Source organism: Dromiciops gliroides, chromosome 3 (assembly GCF_019393635.1).
Source record: "Dromiciops gliroides isolate mDroGli1 chromosome 3, mDroGli1.pri, whole genome shotgun sequence".
Lineage (NCBI taxonomy): Eukaryota > Metazoa > Chordata > Mammalia > Microbiotheria > Microbiotheriidae > Dromiciops > Dromiciops gliroides.
Window position 1 is genome coordinate 581,114,382 of NC_057863.1, and position 17,081 is coordinate 581,131,462.

At 42.3% G+C, this 17,081-nt stretch overlaps 1 pseudogene; it reads left to right on the top strand.

Annotated features, from left to right (window-relative positions):
- Positions 1-16,235: 16,235 nt before the first annotated feature.
- LOC122745835 lies at positions 16,236-16,747 on the top strand (annotated as a pseudogene).
- Positions 16,748-17,081: the final 334 nt, after the last annotated feature.

Genomic DNA, 17,081 nt, shown 5'->3' on the forward strand with positions numbered 1-17,081 from the left:
CATTCCTTTGGTCTGTGAAACAAGAATTTGTGGATAGGGCATTTGAGGAGGGGGCAGAGTTAATTGGTCTCAAAATCTGAAGAAAATGATGTGGAAAATGTCACTGTGAAAAGGAATGAAATATAGTTATTATTAATGTTTAATTACTTTAATGTTTGAAGCATTAAGAAAGCCTGTCATTATATTGTCCTTTTGTAACCTCTCTCCCAAAGCCCATTGCTGTGGGACTCTGTTGGTGGAGGTTTATGACCTCTGCCATCTGTGTGTGGGGCTGAGTGAGGTTGGCAAGATCAGAGAGCTTCAGATTTTGGGGGAGTCCTTTTTGAAGTTTTGAGTTGCTTCAGCAACTTCTGGCTTCCAGCTTCAAGAAGAAAGATGGAGGAGGCCAACCTTACTTGAAGTTGCTGAAGAAAGATTGTAGGAAGACAAGGAGAGAAACTGATAGGGCAGCTAGGTGAATCAATAGATCTCTAGAGCTCTGCATCTGGAGTCTGGAAGACATGAGTAGAAATCCAACTTCAGACAGTTACTAGCTGTGTGACTCTGGGAAAGATACTTAGCCAAGTTTGCCCGAGTTTTCTTATTTGATGTATCTTTGCCAAGATAACCCCAAAAGGGGTCAGAAAGAGTCGTACATGACTGAACAATAATAGTCTCAGTCATATCCCTAACCCCAGCTTGCTATATTAGAAACTTTGGGGACTTTCCCCCTGGCTGAGATCTAAGACTCTCTTTGAGATGAGTTACTTCGCTGCCATATGGGAAGAGATCCTTTACTCTGTATGACTTTTACCTCTGTATTTCCTTTACTCTGGTTTCTCTCTTCTCTGTATACCTTCTCTGATTTCTGTTTAGCTACTAATTTGGATAAATGGGTTTTCTTGGTTAAGTGCTATGGGTGTCCATTGTGGAACTGGTAGTTGATGGGAAAGGAGTCAAATCTTGGATAGAAAGCTTGGCATTCTCCTTTCTCTGCCCTTAATTAGACAGCCATCAGAAGTTAGATGGATCCTTTGTATCTCCAGTTACTTGCATATAGTAAGTGCTTATTAGATGCTTCCTGACTGACTGAGTGCCTGCCTACTGAGGCAGGACCTGGCAAGGAAAGCAATTGGTAATGGATCACTCCAGTGCTTTTGGATGCTGGTTCAGGACCTCCCCAATAATACAACTACACCCATTGACCCTAAGCCAAGACAGTTCATAACAATGTATCACTGAATGCAAATCAGGACACTCCTGCCCTTCTGACTTTTTCTGATCTACTGTTAGCATCAGGCCAACCTCAAGACCTCTATTCAGTCTCCATGTAGTTGCACATTTGATCCTGACAGCCTGCTTGAATTAAGGTGGTCATGGAGCTGTAACCAGGTCATAGGCTCTGAGGCAAACCCCTTCTGTCTACTGACTCCAAGTCCCCTCAACAGCCCAGTCCTTTCCCAGATATATAAGAAAAAGGGCATTTCTCCAGGAAGAAACCTACCTTGGATGTCTTGCTAGGTGGTGCAGCCAGGAACACAGCTCCTACTGGAGTCTAGGCTCTGATCAGGGATTTCTCAACCTGAGACACTACTGGGCTTTTATAGATGGTTTTCCAGTTATCTCCACCCCTTTTCCATTCACTGAAGAAGGTGTGAATTACTATCCTCATAATGAGTGGTAAGGTAGAAAAATCCCTTTATCCCCTCTCACCCAGGACCACCCCTCAGTGGTTAGTTACATTCCCAACTCAGCACCTCATTCACTTACATTAAACTCTGAGCCACTTTCTGAGTACATCAAAGTGTTCACTCCTCAGAAACAATGAAGAAGGTGTTTATTCCCTTGATCATTTCATCATAGCAGTCTTTTAATTATTTACTAAGTGTAAGGTACTTAGTAAGTGTAGGTATTTTACTAAGTGTAAAGTACAGGGCAGATAGATTGCACAGTGGATAGAGTCCTGGGCCTGGATTCAGGAAGACTCAGCTTCCTGAGTTCAGATGTGGCTTCAGACACTTGTGCCATCAGTGTGGCCTTGGGCAAGTCACTTAGCCCTGTTTGAGTCAGGTTTTCCCATCTCTGAAATGAGTTGGAGAAACCAAGCCACTCCAGTATCTCTGTCAAGAAAACCCCAGATTGGCTCAGGGAGAGTTATACATGAGTGGAAAATGACAAAACAACCACAACAAGTGTACTTAGACAAAGTGAGAACTTTTGACCAGATGATCCCACAGCCAGGCCTCAATGTCTGAGTAAGCCCAGCCAGGCCCAAGCTGCACTTTTTCTGATTTCTGAACTGGACAACTACCACCCTCTAGGAGGCAGTCAAAGCCTCCTCCAGAGACCCAGTCCCTGAAGTAAGGAAGTCTACATGGGCCATGTAGGGTAGCCATGGCATCAAGAACCAACTGCTCAGAGGGATAAACAGAAAAGAAATGGAGTAAATGTCTGAAGTAGGATTGGAACTCTCTGTAGATGGATTGCATTTTTCATAAGTCCTTCACAGTGGTCTTAGATCATTGCATTGCTGCAAATAACTAAGTCATCTGCAGCAGCTTACAGTACTGCTCTTATTTTGTATACAGTAATTTGACTTTGCATCAGCTCATGTAAGTCTTCCAGGTTTTTCTGATAGCATCCTGCTCATCTTTTTTTTTTTAAATAGTAAACTATACTTATATAGTACTTTATAGGGAGATATCCTTACAAAACCCCCATGAGGTTGATTATTGCAACAACAATAATAGCTAACATTTATATAGTACCTTATACCTGACAAAGAATTTTCTTCACAATAGCCCAACAAAGTGCCATCACTATCACCATCACCATCACCATCACTGTCATCTTACATTGCTCTTGCCTCTGCTTCAAATTTTTTTCCATTACTATTGCTGTGTTTCCCTCCATCCTATTTGCTCCCCATGATATTTACTCTATTTTCTATCTTCTTTTACACTATCCCTTCTCAAAAGTGTTTTGTTTCTGACTGTGCCTCCCCCAATTTGCTCTCCCTTCCTTCATCCCTCCACCCTCATCCCCTTCTCCTCCCACTTCCCTGCAGGGCAAGATTATTACTATACTCACTTGAGTGTATATGTGAATCCCTCTTTGAGCCAATTCACATGAGAGTAAGGGTCATTCACTCCCCCACTCCTCCCCCATCTTCCCCACCACTCCGTAAGCTTTTTCTTGCTTCTTTTATGTGAGATACTTTACCCCATTCCACTTCTCCCTTTCCCTCTCTCCCAGTATAATCCTTTCATCCCTTAATTTTATAGTAAAGATGTAATCATGGGGCAGCTAGGTGACACAATGGACAAAGCACCCACCCTGGACCCAGGAGGACCCATACCCGAATCTGGCCTCAGACATAAGACACTGCCCAACTGCATGCTACCCAACCCAGACTGCCCTAGGAAAAAAAACAATAAATAAAAAACCAAATTCTTTACAGATATCATCCCTTTATAATCAATTCACACCTGTGGCCTCTGTCCAAATTTATTTCTTTCAGCTGCCCTAGTACTTAAAAAGTTCTTATGAGTTAGAAGTATCATCTTCCCATGTAGAAATGCAAACAGTGATTAAGTGTTTTTAGAAAGGAATAACACATAAAGACACTGAAAAGGAAAAAGAAAAAGAAAAAACAAGAAAAACTTACTCAAGTACCAGAGAAAGAAAAGGTGGAAGAGATCAGAGAGGAGAAACTTAAGCTGAATAAAGAGGTGCAAGGCAAGTATCAGGTACTAGACACCAGCACCCCTGAGGACACAAACACAATCCACAGTATTTAACTTCCATACAGGAAATTTCTAGTAAGCTGAACCAAGTGGCAGACAGTCATCATCAGCCTTTGAGAACCTGTTTCTATTGCCATAAACAGGGTCATATTTTGCAAGAGTGTAGAATAAGACAGCATGATCTTATAAGGTTTGGGGACCTTAGAAGCTCCCAAAGGGGGTACAACCAGAAATATTCCATATTCCCTCAGAGGAATAAGGTCAGTTCAAATGCTGCATGAAAATAATTTTTGTATGGTGCATCCACATTTGGAATGAATTGTATGGGTTTTTATTCTCATAGAGATTGTCATTCTTTCATGGAAAACAACTCTACATTAGCTAGGTTGTGAGAGAATACAGATAAAGCCAAAACTCCAGATTAAGGAACTGTCAAAAAAAGAAATGTGTTTCAGTCTGTTTTCAGATACCATCAGTTCTTTCTCTGTAGGTGTATTGAAATTTTCATAAGGTCTTCAGAGTTATATTGGATCATTACTTTGCTGAAAATAGCCACGTGCTTCCCAGCAGATCATCTTACACTATTTGCTGTTATTTTATATGTAGTACGTTTCTCTCTGCCTTGGTTCATGTGGGTCTTTCCAGGTTTTCCTGATAGCATCCTGTTCATCATAACTTTTATATAGTACCTTAAACTTGGCAAAGAATTTTCTTCACAATTGCCCAGCAGAGTAGGTACCATACTTTTTGACATTGTAGTAAATCATCATAACTATTTCCCTACATCCTATTCCTTTCCAATGATATTTACTCTATTTTCTTATTTTGCCCAATTCTTCCTCAAAATTGTTTTGCTACTGATTGCCCCCTTCCTCACTCTAGCCTCCCTTCATTTATCCTTCCCTCCTTATCCTCTTCCCCTCCTACTTTCCTACAGGATTAAATAGATTACTCCTCCCAATTGTCTGTGTGTGTTATTCCCTCCTTGAGTCTACTCTGATGAGGTTTAGGTCTTTGAGCTAATTCCATTTTCTAAATTTTTCTTCCTCTCTCCTCCTCAACTTTCCTTATGAAATCAAGCAATTCTATATGTGTTGTCCATGTGCTGTTATGCAGAACATTTTCACCTTCCTCAAAAGTGTTTTGCTTTTTGCAGCTCCCTCCTGCAAACTTCCCTTCCCTCCCTCCCCTCTTCTCCCCCCAGCCCTCATCTCCTTCCCCTTCAACCCTTCCTCAGGGCAAAAATGTATTACTATAACCACTTGAGTGTGTATGTTATTCCCTCTTTGAGCGAATTCCCCCACTCCTTCCCCCTCTTCCCTTCCCCTCCATAAGCTTTTTTCTTGTTCTTTCATGTGAGTTACCTCTTCCCTTCCCCCTCCCCAAGTCTATTCCTTCTATCCCTCAACATTATTTTAAAGATGTCATCATAGGTTAGCTAGGTGGCATAGTGGTCAAAGCACCAGCCCTGGACCCAAGAGGCCCAGAGCCCAAATCTGGCCCCAGACATAAGACAACCAACCCTGTTTGCTCCACAGAGAACAAGGATACACAATTGCTTTACAATTACCATCCCTTCATATTCAGTTCAGACCTATGTCCTCTGTGTATTCCTTACTGAAAAAGTTCTTATGAGTTGGAAGTATTATTTTCTCATGTATGAATGTAAACAGTTTAACCTTTTAATGTCCCTCATGGTTTCTTTTTCCTGTTTACCCTTTTATGATTCTCCAGAGTCTTGTATGAAAGTCAAATTTTCTATTCACTTCAGGTCTTTTCATCACAAATGCCTGAAAGTCCTCTTTTTCATTGAAGTCCCATTTTTTCCTCTGAAAGATTATACGAAGTTTTTCTGGGTATGTGATTCTGGGCTGTTGTCCCAGTTCCTTTGCCCTCTGGAATATCATATTCTATGCCCTCTGGTCCTTTAATGTAGAAGCTGCTAGATCTTCTTTTATCCTTATTGGAGCTCCACAGTATGTGAATTCCTTTTTTCTAGCTGCTTGCAATATTTTCTCCTTGATCTGGGAGTTCTGGAATTTGATTATAATATTCCTGGAGGTTTTCCTTTTGGGATCTATTTCAGGAGGTGATTGGTGGATTCTTTCAATTTCTATTTTAGCTTCTGCTTCTAGAATATAAGAGCAATTTTCCCTGACAATCTCTTGGAGAATGGTGTCTAAACTCTTATTTTGGTCATGGTTTTCAGGTAGTCCAATGATTTTCAAATTATCTCTCCTGGATTTATTTTCCAGGTCGGCTGTGTTTCCAAGGAGATATTTCACATTGCCCTCTATTTTTTCATTCAATTGCATTTGCTTTATCGTGTCTTGATTTCTCATAAGGTCACTAGCTTTAATGTTCTAATTTTTGTTTTTATTATATCTGAGTTTTATATGTAACAACTGGACAATACATAATTGTAAAATCTCTAAAAGATTCTGAATTTCCTTAGACATTTGCTTTTGTGAACTCTCATTATTTGATTTGGTTATTGGCAAAGTTATTTAAAGTTGTATTAAGATCAGTTTTGTAGGAAATTTCCAGGTGAGGAGACTTTCCAGCTGAGCATCAACACCTAAAGAACCTGAGAAAGACTTCTTTGCAACCACACCCAGAACGAGAGCTGCGTCCAGATGACATCTCAATTATCATCTGGGATTTCCAGAGACATAAATGGACATTTTTCTTTTGTTTCACTTTTTCCTGTTGCATACACTATTTGTAATCTCTAGTTAAGAGTCCTTTGTAAAGTATTTGTAATATTAGTTATTGCTTCCTATAAGGCAACGATTTTAGTTTTTTAATGAAGAACATGGGGGATTGTGAGCCATGTGCTCACTCTCTCTCTATGGTGCAGGGAGCTTTCAGCTTGCCTTAAATGTAGTCAACTCTTTACTAACATTTAATATGGTTTAATAATAAATGCTTGCTGACAAAACTGGTGCAATAACCTCTAATTTATAGGTAGCATTATCTTAGAAACCCCAGCTAAGTTCCCCCAATAACTTAGAACAGAGACAGGCTTCCTCCCAATATTTCAAATGACACAGGACCCAGAGACCCAGTTTCAGTCCCTTTCTTCACCTCCACCCCTCCATCCCCACCCCCAACCTCCCCCCCCCACACATATACACACACACTCCAGAAAGCCCAAGGGAACAAAACAAATGGAGATAGATTCTTTTGTGTAGCTCACTGAAGGACTGATGGGATTGTAGGACACCTAGGCTTTGTCTTTTGGGAGAGTCTGTTGCATACTTCCCCCTTATATCTTCTGTAGAGCTCATTTTAATTTGGACCACCCTCAGATCATGTCAACTAATGGAATTGAATGATGCTAACCAATTAGCTTTGATCAATGTATAATGACTCACCTCTATCAAAAGAGGATCAAAAGCCTTGACCACAGGATCACAATAAGTTGCTTGGTGATCACTCTTCCATGTAGCCCTTGAGATCATATGCTGTCTCTTTGAGAGACAAAATGGGTCTGGGACTTTTGTGCTGCCTGTGCTAAGTGCCATGGGTCAATTCTTTACTAGTATATAAGGTATTAATTAATAATAAATGCTTGCTGCACAAACAGGTGCAATAGCCATTAATTTATAAGTAACAATTAATTTAGAAAACAATTTAGCCACAATAATTTAAAAAAAGTCCACAAAGGACAGAGCCCTTTTGATTCCAGACAATATCTCTATATAAAGTAATCAGTTTAAAGGATGTGGACCACACTCAGACTGAGCCAGCTGGCTTGCTTCTAGCTGGGTATAGTCTTGAGACGGACATGGAGTTTGAATTGCAGCATTTAATAAAAGGGAAGATCTGAAGTTTCCCATGTAAAAAATTAATTATTAATGACTATAACCTGGAAAAATTATAATAACTGGACTTATGAAAAATTATAAGTAAATGACAAATGATAAGTTTAGAGAAATTATAATTGGGCCGTAAGTCCTGCTGCGGTCGACATTCAAATGTGAAATATTTTTAATGACTAGGGCTAATTTTTCGGAGCTAAACTATGGAGGACTAATCTGGGGACTGTTGACTGTTTGGCTATCTGACTGCTATTAATTTAATGTGGGCCGTTTATAAAGTTCCACCACACTGTTCTACACCTAAACTGATAAGCAAAATATTAAGAAGCCTCTTAACTAAATAATCAAAGCAGAATTTATTTATGAGATACTATTTAAATTAAGAATACAGGGAAATAAAATGTACAACCTGACTGCATTGCAGTGTGTCTCTTTCCACTGCTCTTTCCCACCTGCTGTGCCTCGAACTTTTTGAATACAATAAGGGCATTAGCCACCTCTTGCCTCAGAGTATGTACTTTCCCTGCTCAGCTACTTTCTTCTAACTCCTCTTAATCTTCACTTTCTCCAACCTATAACCTGTGCTGACCGCTTCTGTGCTCTCTGCTGCCTCCTGTTCAGTCTGTCTTCTGCCGCCTTTGCTCCTAGTACTGCGTTGCTGTTCATCTTGTCCCCGTCTCTCCTTTCTAATCTCCTCAACCCCCCCTTGACCTCTTCTCCCCCTCTCTCGTCAGTCTGAACCATTCTGTCTGCCCCCCTTTGTTGTCTAACTCCCAGGTCTATATATAACTTTTCTTCTCTCCACTCAAATCTCGGAGCTTCCTGCACCCCCACAGACCAAGCTAATCTGCTAGCCAGGGCTGTGGCTGGTGTGTGTGTGGGGGTGCTCCAGCTTCACGTGCCTCAGGCTATGCCAGAGCCAGGCCTGGACCAGTCTGGGATCTCTGGGATAGCTCCGCTCAGGTTGGAGGGAGCTGGGGGCTTCCCCCCCCCCCATCTGGCGTCCTGTACAGCCCACGGGGCTTTATGGCTCATCTGAAGCAGAGGGGGAGGGGAAAAGACCCTGAGGGCCCAAGGCTTTCTAATCTCAGCCTAAAGGTAGGGTCCTCAAATCAAAATAAATTTCCACACCCATTATATTGTTCATTCATAATTATTTCCCACAACATACATGCACACATCTGTATATGTGTGTCATGTATTCAGAAACGAGTTGGTTTTTTGTTTGTATGAAAAGTGTAATGTCACTCTTTTGGCCAGAACATCAATTCAAATATTAAAGATCATTCTTTAAAAAAAAAAAGAAAGAAAAAGATGAGATATCGTTGGGAAAGTAAGTAAAAGCCAGGATTTGCAGTTGTTCAGTTATATCTGACTCTTCATGATCCAATTTGGGGATTTTCTTGTTTGGAGTATCATGTTATTTCCTTCTCCAGTTCATTTTACAGAAGAGGAGCTGAGGCAAACAGGGTAAAGTGACTTGCTCAGGGTCATAAGTTAAGAAGTGTCTGAGGCCAGATTTGAACTCAGAAAAAAGGAGTCTTCCTGATTCCAAGCCCAGTGCTCTATTCACTGGGCCACCCAACTGTCCCAGGATGACCAGATGGCAGTATGTTAATCCTTAAGAAATGAGTTCAGTAGGTTCTCATTATTCCTAGGTGTTCATCCTCCCATTGGGTCCTCCCTGGACATCAGGCAGCAGAGGGAAGCTTTAAAAAGGGTGGAGGAGGGGCAGCTAGGTGGTTCAGTGGATAAAGCACCGGCCCTGGATTCAGGAGTACCTGAGTTCAAATCCAGCCTCAGACACTTAACACTTACTAGCTGTGTGACCCTGGGCAAGTCACTTAACCCCATTGCCCCATTAAAAAAAAAAAGGGTGGAGGAGAACTTGGCAGAATAGCAAATGGGCAGAGAGGTGAGTTTGGAAGTGGGGCAAAACAATGGCTTTCCAGTTGTAGGAGTTTCTTGTGGGAAGGAAGGATAATTGCTGACCCACAGAGGCTACAACATTCTCCTCCTTCCCCTATAGGCCCAAGGGGGGAACTGGTGTGGAGTTCTGGGGGATGCCTAGCTTCCAGCAAAGCTAAAGTTGGGTGATTTTCATCACTGTGAAAGAGGATTGATGGTTTCTTGTATAGGAGGGAGAGTAGGATTAAATTTGCAAAGAAGGTCACTTAAAAATAAATCATTTTTCCAGAGAATGAGCATAAGAAAAGGAGAGATCCTCTAAAACTATTGAACAACAAACATCATGTATTTTAAAAAAGTTAAAGAGAATACACAAGGTACAAATCAGTGACCTTGATTTTGATTCCTGGCAAAATTCTAAAACATAATTTTTATCACCACTTCCTTTTTATTCAATGACAATCCTTCTCATTAAGAAAAAGTCACACGTGATTTCATTTTCTTTGACAAGGCTATTAGAATGAGGGATCAAGGAAATACAGAAGACTTAAATTTACCTATTTTTTTTTTTTTTTGGTGAGGCAATCGGGGCTTATGTGACTTGCCAGGGATCACATAGCTAGTAATGTCAAGTGAATGAGGCTGGATTTGAACTCAGGTCCTCCTGAATCCAGGGCCGGTGTTCTATCCACTGTGCCACCCAGCTGCCTCCAATTTCCCTAAATTTTAACAAAGTGTTTGAGAAAATTTCATGAGCTATTTATCTGGATGAGCCAAAGAGATGAATGCAAGATAGTATCTAGCTAATTGCAGTTGGAATTGGTTGAATGGTTAAACTCCAGAGTTGATGTCAACTTGAAAGAACTGCCTTAGGGATTTGTGCATGGGACTAGTGTTAGTATGAAAGAATAGATGGAAAAAGAAAAGGATGCATAGCAACAAGTGTTACTCATAATAGAGTATCAGTGTTGGGAGGCAGAAGTGTCTGCCCTCTCTCTTAAAGGAAGCTTAACTTTTGTTTTTCTTTGTCTTTTTGTGTTGTGTTTTGTTTTTTTGGTGAGGCAATAGGGCTTAAGTGACTTGCCCGGAGTCACACAGCTAGTAAGTGTCAAGTGTCTGAGGCTGGATTTGAACTCAGTTCCACCTGAATCCAGGGCTGGTCCTTTATCCACTGAGCCACCTAGCTGCCCTGAAAACTTGACTTTCTTACAAGTCATACTTTCTACAAGAGAAGAGATTTAACTGTTCTTCCAAAATGGCTACTGACAAACATTAAAATGAGCTGGCATCTTAGGACAATGTAAAGAACCAAAGAAGAAAAGAACCATACATTTATTAATTACCTATAGTGTGCCTAGTTCTGTGCTAAGCTGTGTACATATATAATATCATTTTATTCACAAAACAACCCTAGGAGGTAGGTGCTGTTATCTCCATTTTTTAATCAAGGGAACTGAGGCAATTAGAAGTTAAGGGACATGCCAAGGATCAGCTAGTAAATATTAGACCCTGAATAGTAGTAGTCTCTTTCCTTCTGAGTCTCTGTACTCATAATTAAAATCACTGCAACTACCAATCCCTTCTATGGGCACATTCAAATTGGCCTTATAAAACTTCACACCTTGAAATGCTTTTGTTTTCTAGATATTTCTTTTCTCCATTCCCAATTTAATCCTAGCATTCAACTAAACAGAACTGCCACAGAATTGAATAAATATCCATATTTTAAAATATCTGACATTTACAGAGAAAATGACAAAAAATTGTTTGCAGGCATAATAGTCTTTTAAAATAAATTTTTATTGATTTGTTTTTTCCCTAACCAGAATTTCTCATATTATTCTTCCACCATCATGTAAAACAGAGCCATTCCATATAACAAATAATATTTATACAGAGGGAAAAAATGGGAAGAGGAGAAAAATCAGTCAAACTGATCAACACATTGCAGAAAAGCAAGGTGCCACACCAGTTGCCCTCCCACCTCTCTAAAGGAGTAGGGTGGGATTGATTGTCTTCTCACATTTCTTCTTTGGGTCTGAGTGGGATGGGAAGTACACCCACTGACCCCTGTAATAGAGACTCGAGGAGAAAGGAGGCCGAAGCATGGATTTTATTTCTTTCGAAAGAAAGGTGCACCACACTCACTGGGACAACCAGGAGGTGTGACACACCGGGATTAGAAATCAAGCAGTTTTTATACTTTTTACAGACATCTAATTTGAGCAAAATGCGGTAATTGGATTCAGCAATAAATCATTCTCCTGGAATGTTCAGCGATTACTTATTTTGCAACATTTTCAGTCTCTGCAACAACTTTATCATGTCTACGTAATGTCTTGGTGCAGACTCTGAAACAATTTTTAAGTTGATATGCCTATATTTAGAAAGGGGGATAGTAGCTTCCCATTATTGCCTCTCTCTAGAGAAAAAATATATAGAGAGAAATAGGGGGCTCTAAAGGGCTTTAAGACTTTGAGATCAGATCACTAGGCCGAAGGGGGGGCACTTTCCATCTCAGTGGAGGGTCATATCCATATGTCCCTCTCAGGTCCATACTTGTTCCTATGAAATTGTAAGTGTTGTCCTGAGAAATTCCTCCTCTAGGAAGAGGACTGAGGGAAGGTAGCAGATAACAGGAGTTATTTCAGGCTTCACAGACTTGAAGGACAGGCAGATCTGGAGACAGGCATTCTTCACAAGCCACAGGCAAAGCTTGTCAGGGCCTTAGTCTGAGTTGGTCAAGGAGGAGATTTGTACTGAAAGATGAAACCTCATGTACCTTACAGCAGGCAGAAAATAGGACAGTATACTGAGTGATTGGAGCTGCTCTAACTTCATTTAAGTGGTAAGAGCAGAAGCAGGATCCAGAAGCCAGTCTTTGCGAGTCTGTGATTTGTGCCAAGTCTGGGGATACATGCAAGGATGTCATGGTTTTGGTGTTGAGCCTTTAAAGGGTTTCACGAAGAATACATGTACTATTACGACAATGATAAAAATGAAGAGAGCCAGGAGAATTCGGAAAAAAATTATGCCAGAGATACCAGAGAAGCAGGAGCAGTCAGAGCAGCAAGAGCAGCAGGAGCAGCAATGTCTTGGCTGGGGCTCTGAGGCTGCTATGATTACATTGTCCACCTCAGAGGGGTTCAGTCCTTCTAAATTTTCATATACAAAAGCCAGGGCCCATGGGCATTTGCTTTCTGGCTGAAGGGTATCCATCGAAATGTCCAAGTTTTGGGCTCCTCTTGTACAAGTCCCAGGAGATGCCTGGTCCTGAGGCAATGATTTCTCTTTCACCTCTTGCATCTGCAGAAAGAAGGATTAATGTCAAAGTAGATTTGATTAGCCAAAATGTCAATATGGAATCAGTCAGTTCCTGCTCACTCCAGAGCTGTTTTGGCTGTTGGACTGAAATCTTCTGACTTATCAGGAGTCTCATCTAATGACGTCCCCTTTATCTGGCAACCAAACTCTTTACTCCACCTCCACCTTTGGAGGCTCAATCACTGAGATGGGGATCACTTTTTTGATCAGTTTTTTTTTGTGGGTGAGTTCAAACACAGCTTACAGGTGAGAAAGAGGAAGCAAACATTGTACATTCCCTTTTCTAGGAGCTGGTCTGTGAAACAAGAATTCGTGGATAGGGCATTTGAGGAGGGGGCAGAGTCAACTTGTCTCAAAATCTAAAGAAAATGATGTGGAAAATGTCACTGTGAAAAGGAATGAAATATAGTTATTACTAATGTTAATTACTTTAATTTTTGAAGCATTAAGAAAGCCTGTCATTATATTGTCCTTTTGTAACCTCTCTCCCAAAGCCCATTGCTGTGGGACTCTGTTGGTGGAGGTGAATGACCTCTGCCATCTGTGTGTGGGGCTGAGTGAAGTTGGCAAGATCAGAGAGAGCTCCAGATTTTGGGGGAGTCCTTTTTGAAGCTTTGAGTTGCTTCAGGAACTTCTGGCTTCCAGCCTCAAGAGAAAAGATGGAGGCCAACCTTACTTGAAGTTGCTGAAGGAAAAGACTCTAGGAAGACAAGGGGAGAAACTGATAGGGCAGCTAGGTGGCTCAATGGTTAGAGCTCTGCATCTGGAGTCTGGAAGACCTGGGTACAAATGCCACTTCAGACACTTACCAGCTCTGTGACCCTGGGAAAGACACTTAACCCTGTTTGCCTCAGTTTTCTCATTTGCCAAGATAACCCCAAATGGGATCAGGAAGAGTTGCACATGACTGAACAATGATAGTCTCAGTCATGTCCCTAACCCCAGCTTGCTATACTAGGAACTTTGGGGACTTTCCCCCTGGCTGGAGATCTCTTTGAGATGAGTTACTTCACTGCCAATAGGAAGAGATCCTTTACTCTGTATGACTTTTACCTCTGTATTTCCTTTACTCTGGCTTCTCTATTCTCTGTATATCTTCTCTCATTTTTGTTTGGCTACTAATTTGGATAAAGGAGTTTTCTTGGTTAAGTGCTATGGGTGTCCATTGTGGAACTGGTAGTTGATGGGAAAGGAGTCAAAGTTTGGATAGAAAGCTTGGCATTCTGCTTCCCCTGCCCTTAATTAGACAGCCATCAGAAGTTAGATGGAACCTTTGTATCCTGACTGACTGAGTGCCTGCCTGCCTGCTGAGTCTATAGGTAGGACCTGGCAAGGAAAGCAATTGGTGATGGATCACTCCAGTGCTTTTGGATGCTGGCTCAGGACCTCCCCAATAATACAACTGCACCCAGTGACCCTAAGCCAATTCAGGTCAGATCAATGTACCACTGAATGCAAATCAGGACACTCCTGCCCTTCTGACTTTTTCTGATCTACTGTTAGCATCAGGCCAACCTCAAGAACTCTATTCAGTCTCCATGTAGTTGCACATTTGATCCTGACAGCCTGCCTGAGTTAGGGGGTCATGGAGCTATGGCCAGGTCATAGGCTCTGAGGCAAACCCCCTCTGTCTACTGACTGCAAGTCTCCTCAACAGCCCAGCTCTCTCCCAGATATGCGAGAAAAAGGGCATTTCTCCAGGAGGAAACCTACTTCGGATGTCCTGCTAGATGGTGCAGCCAGGAACACAGCTCCTACTGGAGTCTAGGCTCTGATCAGGGATTTCTCAACCTGAGCCACAACTGGGCTTTTATAGATGGTTTCCCAGTTATCTCCACCCCTTTTCCATTCACTGAAGAAGGTGTGAATTACTATCCTCATAATGAGTGGTAAAGTAGAAAAATCCCTTTATCCCCTCTCACCCAGGACCACCCCTCAGTGGTTAGTTACATTCCCAACTCAGCACCTCATTCACTTTCATTAAACTCTGAGCCACTTTCTGAGTACATCAAAGTGTTCACTCCTCAGAAACAATGAAGAAGGTGTTTATTCCCTTGATCATTTCATCATAGCAGTCTTTTAATTATTTACTAAGTGTAAGGTACTTAGTAAGTGTAGGTATTTTACTAAGTGTAAAGTACAGGGCAGATAGATTGCACAGTGGATAGAGTCCTGGGCCTGGATTCAGGAAGACTCAGCTTCCTGAGTTCAGATGTGGCTTCAGACACTTGCCATCAGTGTGACCTTGGCCAAGTCACTTAGCCCTGTTTGATTCAGGTTTTCCCATCTCTGAAATGAGTTGGAGAAGGAAACTGCAAGCCACTCCAGTATCTCTGTCAAGAAAACCCCAGATTGGCTCAGGGAGAGTTGTACATGACTGAAAAATGACAAAACAACCACAACAAGTGTACTTAGACAAAGTGAGAGCTTTTGACCAGATGATCCCACAGCCAGACTCATTAAAGGACCTCAATGTCTGAGTAAGCCCAGCCAGGCCCAAGCTGCACTTTTTCTGATTTCTGAACTGGACAACTACTATCTTCTGGGAGGCAGTCAAAGCCTCCTCCAGAGACCCAGTCCCTGAAGTAAGGAAGTCTACATGGGCCATGTAGGGTAGCCATGGCATCAAGAACCAAGTGCTCAAAGGGACAAACAGAAAAGAAAGGGAGTAAATGTCTCAAGCAGGATTGGAACTCGGGTGTTCTTGATGCCCAGGCCAGCACTCTATTACCATCAAGCTGCCTCAAATCTCCTCTGCTTTCTAGTAAGACCAGCCTCGAATCTGGCTCCCATGACCTGAGCCTGCTCTCAGAGTATCTTTATTTTTTCCCTCTCCGTCACACTTCTATTGGTATGCATGTACAACAGCTTGGGCCTTCACCACCAGTCTCAGAGCCCTAATTACTTAATTCCTTTAAGTCCAATCAACCCACAGTCTTTAATTATCTGCCCCTCCTCAGGCACTGGCCTAAGCACTGGATTTAGGACTGTGTAGTTGGATTCACAGTCACACAAGCTCTAGAAGTGTTCCCCCCAGAGCCCCTTCCTCTCCACAGGCATGTTTACACTGCTTCAGGGAAATGTAAACAAAGTGTCAAACAAAAGCTCACCTACCCAAAACCTTTATCAAGAATAAGTCACCACCCTGGGCAAGTCACTTAACCCTCATCGCCCCACAAAACAAAAAAACAAAAGACAAAACAAAACAAAACAAAACCCAAAACAACAACAAAGAATAAGTCATGGTTGGGGCAGTTAGGTGGCGCAGTGGGTAGAGCACCGGCCCTGGAGTCAGGAGTACTTGAGTTCAAATTCGGCCTCATACACTTAACACTTAACTAGCTGTGTGACCCTGGGCAAGTCACTTAACCCCAAATGCCTCACTTAAAAAAAAAAAAAGAATAAGTCACGGCGCTCGCCCTGTGGCCGCGGGCAGAAGAGGACCTGCCGTGCTATGGCGAACTCAGTGTCGTCGCCTGTGCGGGCTCCGCAGCCGCTCATCATCCCCAAGAACTCGGCCGAGGAGCAGCGGCTCAAGCTGGAGCAGCTCATGAAGAACCCGGATAAGACCGTGCCTATTCCAGAAGAAATAGATGATTGGGTTCCAAGACCTCCTCCCGAATTTGTCAGAGATGTTATGGGTTCCAGTGCCGGCAGTGGGGAGTTTCATGTCTACAGACATCTTTGGCGCAGGGAATATCAGAGACAGGACTTCATCTACGCCATGGCTGAGAAGCAAAAAATGGACGCAGAATTCCAGGAGATACAAACGAGGAGCCGACTGCAAAACGCTGGAAGAAGCGTCAGAAGTTGAAAGAGAAGTTACTGGCTAAGAAGGCGAAACAGGAGCAGCAGCAGAAGGAAGGCTCTGACCATTCTCAAGAGCATCCGTCTAGTGACAGTGAAGAAGAGGCAGTGGAAGAGGAGGCAGAAGAGGACCAGCCCAGCTTTGTGGTGGGGAGATAATGATGGCGACAGCGGCAGTGATGGGCAGATGTGTGTGTGCCCCTGGCTTTATGATCCAGAGCCCAGGAAATCTGGAACAGCCCTGGGTGCAAATGGCTGGGGGTCATGTCCTACTCAGGCCAAGGGGCTTAGTGGAGACACATCCAACAGGATCCCACTCTGAACTGGTCACATCATGGGCATTCATTGACCAAGCATGGACTGCACCAGTGTTTGTACTTGAGGCTTCACTTGTAGGCATTTTGATAAACTCATTTGAGTTTGTGCTTTGGTCTTCTCTTTCACCATAGAAGCTGTCAATGGTAAGGGTCCTTTTTTGTTTCTTACTCATGTT